The following is a 6,619-nucleotide window of genomic DNA, read 5'->3' on the forward strand; positions in this document are numbered from 1 at the left end:
CGCTACCCTGGGATGAAAAGGGAGCCAAAAGCAGCCCAGCTTTGACTCCAGAGTTTCCGACCGAAGTCTGCCACCCTGTCTATGGCTCTCACCTCTGCTCACAGCACATCCCCTCCTTGATACCACATGCGCAACCCCAGGCTCAAAGCGCCAAGCCACCCGTAAGGAAAGCCAGCCAGATTAGTAAAGACAAAGACAGACTCGAACTGTACCAGCTGCCAGCTTCCTGCAAAGCAACAGCTCTGTCATAGCCAGTGTGGCTTGTCCACTTATCCACTCATCACCGATGTATGGTCAAAGCCCTTAGCTGTGACGCTTTGTGAAAGGATGTACCAATGCCACAAAAACCTGGGACAGCAGCAGCCAGTCATGGCAACGCCATCACATAAACAGCTGAAGAAGGAGCCAACAAAAGGCCTCTAATCTGCCATGGCTATATATTAAAGTCTTTGTCCAGCAGAAACTCTTGAAAATACCATTGTCTCTATGGAGCGAATGAGAAGGACAATGCAGGGTGACTCTGTGGTTTACTGCAGTAACCAGGAAAGCAGGTGCCTTCAGGACCTTGGGACTCATCCAATCTATCCCAGTCCTAAGGCAGAATCAGTTATATCTAGTCAGTCAGACAGATGTTTGTATAGCCTGACCCTAACACCCCTCTTGTCACAGGGATTTCACACCCTCCCAGATAGTCTTTTCTGAGACTCCAACATCTAACCTAAAGCATTGCTATAATTTTAGCCCATCGTTTTCTTTCCCCTCACCCACAGATGTGGAGAACAGATTATTCTCTTTGTTCTGCAGCAGCTTTTTACATGCTACAGCCATGTTTCCCATCAGTTTTCCTTTCCCTCACACTGAAATATATGACCATTAACAGTAGTTGTCTTCCTTAGCCCGTTTACTATGGACTTGACCTCTATGTGAAGACCAGTCTACATGACCAGGTCACTGACAGAGAAACAGTATGCAATTTGTGGGACAAACCAGTACAGAAGACAAAGATGACCAAAGAGGCCACTGAAAAGCAGTCTAAGATGCCTTAGGTGTGCAACATGGCAGAACTGGGCCTGGGTTTTTTCGTTATACAAATGGTCAATTCATTTCTGTTACTCTAAAAGATCTGCAAATGGATATGCACTTGATTCTCTACTCTGAAGTATTCATGTAAATAAAACTGAGAAGAATATTTTGCATCAGGCAGTAGATGCAGTAGTAAATTACTTTGTAACTTGACGGTTGTGATTTAGAAGTGAACAAATTACTTAGCAAGTGTCCAGGCCCTGCTAGGGCTGGGTGGCAGAAAACCAGCTGCAGAGGAACCACAGAGGAAGAAAATGCTTGTCCCTGCTGGTACCTCTCCACAGGTAATCAGGAACGCATTCCCTGACTGGAGCTTGTGATTTGGTGTGAGAGACTGAAATGTCCTATGACTGTCTCAAAGCTTGCTTGTGTCTGTGCAGACCTCCAAGAGAAGATGCTCCAGCCTGTGGATTGGTCTGGGGGATGTCGCCCAGAGAAGCGGGAGTGTATTGAAGGATGCACCCCCCCACTTCTCTGTGGCTGCATTTCCGGACTCCTTAGACAAGCCTCAAAGGGCAGACCCGTACTGAGTTGCCCCATCCTGTAGCCATTTGTGGCTCTATTGTGTAGGCCAGACCCCATCCACGCCATTGCTAATGAACTGACAACAGGCAAACGTTCCTGCCCTGAAGCCAGATGCAACAAAACCTGTGGGACCAGAGAAAAAAAAACTAAAAGCGGGCAGATATGCTAATCAGCGGATACGATGAACTTAAAAAGGCAGCAGAAAATTTTACTCAGGGTGCATCCACCATCGAAGCCAGATCTGTGTGCACCCACCACCGAAGAACCAAAGAACTGAAGACTGAGGAGCAACAGGACGCCGCTGGATCCATGGTGGTGACTATTCTTGCAGCTCTATACCACACCCTTGCTTTATTCCTGTCTTTTCCTTCCATTCTGTTCTATCACTACCCCTCTTCACTTTTTTTTTTAATAATAAAAACCTGTTTTGGGTATACGGTATTTGACCTCGTTTGTGTCTTAATCTCGCTCTTGGGATCACATCGAAACCTCCCCCGACATTGGATCAGGACACTCGGTTGTCCCAGTTACTGCTTGGAGCATCTGGGCCTGTTGCAAGAGCATGAATTGCAAGATATCTAATGTTTCACATGAGCAAAGTCAAAAGCACCATGCTGAGTAAATTATAAACATGCCTAAAAACACAATAATGAACAAAAGCAAACACACAAACTCAGCTTCCTTTCTCTTGAAAAACTATACTGATCATGAGCTCTTTACGAAAGCAAAGTCATGATTTTGTCCAAGAAAAAAGGCTTCTGTTTGAGTTAAAACAATTATTAGCTTTATTATTTAAAAAAAAAAAAAAAAAGTACTGGAAATACTGGAGAGGTGCAATTGAATAACATTTCATAACATATAGGAAGTTTCCCCATTACACTTGACAGGAATGGAATAGGCTGGAATCAAAGGGGTGTGTTAACAACTCAGCATATCCTCCCTTTGGAACTAGTATTAGTCTATCATATCAAAAAATAATAAATCTTTGTAAAAGGCAGCAGTTGCTTTCATAGTCCAGCGGCAAACCCCGTCTGGTATTATTGGAAAAGTAAAAAAGGCAACATACTCTAAATTACATTGTTAAAACACCTACAGCCTAGTTCATTTTCATATGCTATCCATATGTAAGCCCTTAGCAATAGACAGCCACTTAAAAACTCTCTTGTTTTCTGTGTGTGTGTGTGTGAGAAAGAGAGCGAGAGAAGGTGAACATGGAGCCCTGCATTTTTATTCTGACATTTTCAAGTGGAAAATATTGCAAAACCTAACTGGTGTGAAAATAATTAAACTGGATAAATAAATGAATAAATATATAATAGCAAGTTTTCACATACAAAAATTCCTGAAAAGTTTTTAGTTTTATCAACCCCCTTCCACACCCACCAGAGCATATGGCCCTCTGTTTGTGCAAATCAGCAGTCTTTGCTTAAAGTGGATGTTTCTATTAACACTGTGACTAATTACTGAAAACAAACATGTGTAAGTATGATCTTTGCTAACTGCCTCTGTCAACCCATCTTTTTCTTCTTGTTATTCATTCGAAGGGATTAAGATTGCTCACAAAAATACAGTAGACCTCCGTTTAGCCTGTTAACTGGCATGAATAAACAAAGCTCATCAACCACAATTGACGTCAGGCTTCAAGAAATGCTTTTTATATTAGTTTAAAAAAAAAGCATAAAAAGTAAAAAAGTTTTAGAGAACATTAAAACACTGAATGTAGGGAGCTTTAACAGTGGACATAAAGGGCTGTTTAGGGAGTGGGTATGAGAGCACGGCTATACAAACTGCAGTGCATGAGCTCAGATGGGTGGCAGACATTTTGCACTGAGGGTAACCAGCATTGTCTCAGTATGCAAGTCTGGACATACGTGCACGCAGAAGGGGCATCCAGAGAAACTTTAATGTCAGTCTTTCTTGTGGTTTTCTCCCATACAGAAATAAAAACAAAAAAAGACTCAAAGCATCCATTTGGTCTTTGCAAGATACAAAGATGAAAAGACGCAAGCAGATTTTCCTACCAACTGTCCTACAAAAGCCGGATTTATTCGCTGCCACAGCAGCATCACAGAGTGGGACACAGCAGCCCCGCACAGCTCCTTGTTTTGTTGCCTACTTGGGATTGGAGAAGGGAGACCCAGGCTCCTTTGGAGCTCGTGTGGTTCTTATCAAAGTAAAAAGAGGGAAAAAAAGCATCTTCATGGTACAGCTTGAATGCATGTGCTCTTCACAGCCTCCATTTTTGGGCTGGCTGTGGCCCGGGAGAAGCTGTTGGGATCCAAGCTGCTGTGGCCAGAGGTGAAACCAGGTCTCAGTACGTGTCTTTCTCATACAGGCACTGAATGCCCCTGAGCAGGGGGAGGGAGAGAGACAGAAGTAATAACCGCCTTTACACAGCCATGCTATCTGCCTGTCTAACTCAAAAGCTGTGGAATGGGGTCTCAGTGCATTTTAGCTCAAGTTGTACATAATGTAAAAACAAATTTTGTGCTAGAAAATTGCACAAGTCTACATCTGCTGATTTTTCCAAGCGCGTAGTATGGTTGGGAGCCAATTCCCTGTCATTTCTCATCTCTTGCACTTTACACAGGGTGTTTCCTTTATAAAACAACTTGCCTTTGGGTTTAATGATTTCTAAGGAAACATAACTCTGTCACTGCACTCTGGTGTTTAATTCCTCCTTCGTCATTAGTGTCTGCCTGGTGCAGCCCAGGGACGCCAGTGTGCTCACTGAACTGTGCATGCACTTTGTGTACTCTTGGGCTCGTGCCCATGCCTGGAAGCTGGTGTTTGATCTAGACTGAACAAGATGGCCTTAGCCTTCAAAGCCAGCATGTTTACATTCCTCTGCTCTATCTAGCCTCTTTTTTTCAAGTGCCCCCAAGATAGGTATCTTGCTGTTAGAATAAATACTTACCTTGTGCATTGCGCTTTCCTCTGGTGGCCTCAGCATGCTTTTGCAGAGGTGGAAGCACTGTTAATTCCATTTTATGGTTGGAAAAATGGCAGCACAGTGCTCAGATCTGCAAGGCAAAGCAGGGGCAGAAACAGCCAGGAGAAAAACCCTCAGGTCTCCTCTCACCCAGTCCAATGTAGCCCAGCCTGGTTCAGGCCCACCTAGTGAACCATAGCACCTCGGCTTTCCTTCCAGCCACGCTTGCCTCAGCAGTTCCTTCTCTGCCTCCTAAACCAAGCCTCATGGTGCAGTAGCCTGGGGGAGGCAGAAAACAGGGACAGCATGGCAAGGGGTATGCAGAAATAGGAAGTCCTTACCTGTTCACTTTAGTGCAACGTGGAATGAAGCAACCAGGACAGATGTGCTGTCTCACCTGCTCTGTGCGTATCACCAGAGGAGAGCTAGGTCAGACGACAAGGTCCTGTGAACAAGACTGGTGAAGAGAAGATGTAGGAAGGGGGTGGAGGGAAACACTTCTGAGAACAGGAGATGCATAGGATCAGTCTGTCACACGATGTTGCTTTGGCTGTACAAGGGGAACAGCAAAATCCACTACCAGTGGTGACCCATCCAGAAATGGCCTCTCTCTGCCTGGGATGGCCACTGCATGGCAGGGACAAAGACTGCTGCTGGGTGTAACGGGCGAGAGTGCTCTTTGGCTCTTCTTGATCTCAGTAGTGGTACTGACCTCACACGCTAAGACTATAGCCATGTAAAGGAAAAACCTGTAATTCAGTGGTTGCTGTACGTTTCCACTGCTGTGCCCAATACATATGAGAAAATATAGCTCCAAACACAGCTCATACATCACATGAATCAACAGTCTGAGAGCTGTAATAACCAATGGAGAAACCTAAGGGAGCTACAGGAACAGGAAAGCAGCTGCAGCACGGTGTACAAAACTCAAAGCTTGAGTTTACTGTTCAGCTCCTCTTCGGTCACCTTATAAATGCAACCTAACTGTCCAGCAGTACACATCAGAGAAGGGAAGATGAAGCAGCAAACAGGTAACCTCCTGGCTCAAATCTCATCAGGTTTCCTTCCCTTCTGGCAGACATTTTAAATTTGCCACCACTTCTCTGAAGATCCAAAAATAAGAAGCAAAGCACCCTGGTTTTGGCTGATGCGTCTCACACTGAGGCAGAGAAAAGCAGTCATGAGTGCTGACACTGCACCCTTGCCTCATTATCACAGGATCAGGCACTTTTGATCTATGGGTTGGGGAAAAAAAATGAGTAAAAATGGTAAAAAGCCAACATCTTGCCTGCCCCACAGCTTACAAAGTCAGGCACTGCAGTACACCACCAAAAAAAAGTCAGTCCAAGGGCAGAACCTCTCAATCTTCATAGTTAGCATTTCCCAAGGAGCGACAGTAGGCTGACAGTATTTTCTGCTCTCTGAAACCTGGGGTTTGAAAACTGACAACTCTGCGCTCAAATTCCCTTTCCACTCTAAATGCCATTTAATGGCAGTATAACTGGAAGGGTCAAAAATCAGCTCTCACTTGCCAATAACCCCTTCCAGAGTCAAGGCCATGGCCCCTGGACACAGAAGCGCACCCAATTTCATCATGGCTGCTCACTAACACTGGGCTTTCTTGAGAACAGCTCTCACAGTTACTATAAACACCAAAATGCTTTCAAGAGTACAGATAGTACTGATAAGAGAAATTAATCAAATTACTAGAAGGCAGGTAAGAGCCTTAAAAGAGGGATTAGTTCAGTGCTGGAGTTGACATCAAAAAAAACCCCCTCATTTCATATGTCTTCATGATGCATTTATTTATGCCACTGTGCTTCTTCTTTACCTTACACCAACTTGCAAAATGAACAAAAAATACCTCCGTTTGCTTAACAAGGTGAAGAGCTGGTGCTCTGTATCAGAGTCTTAGGGGCATTTGGTTGTATCTATGATTCTGCTACAAACCCAGACTCAAATAAGATTCTTCTAATAAGTGTTGATCCATTAAATAGGCTTTTTAATGCATATACTTCCTCTCCTCTTTTGGGGGTGCAGGGGGTGGGGGAGTGATGTTAATTACATTATCAAATCCCA

The sequence above is a fragment of the Strix uralensis genome, chromosome 1 (genome assembly GCF_047716275.1).
Source record: "Strix uralensis isolate ZFMK-TIS-50842 chromosome 1, bStrUra1, whole genome shotgun sequence".
NCBI classification, from domain to species: Eukaryota; Metazoa; Chordata; class Aves; order Strigiformes; family Strigidae; genus Strix; species Strix uralensis.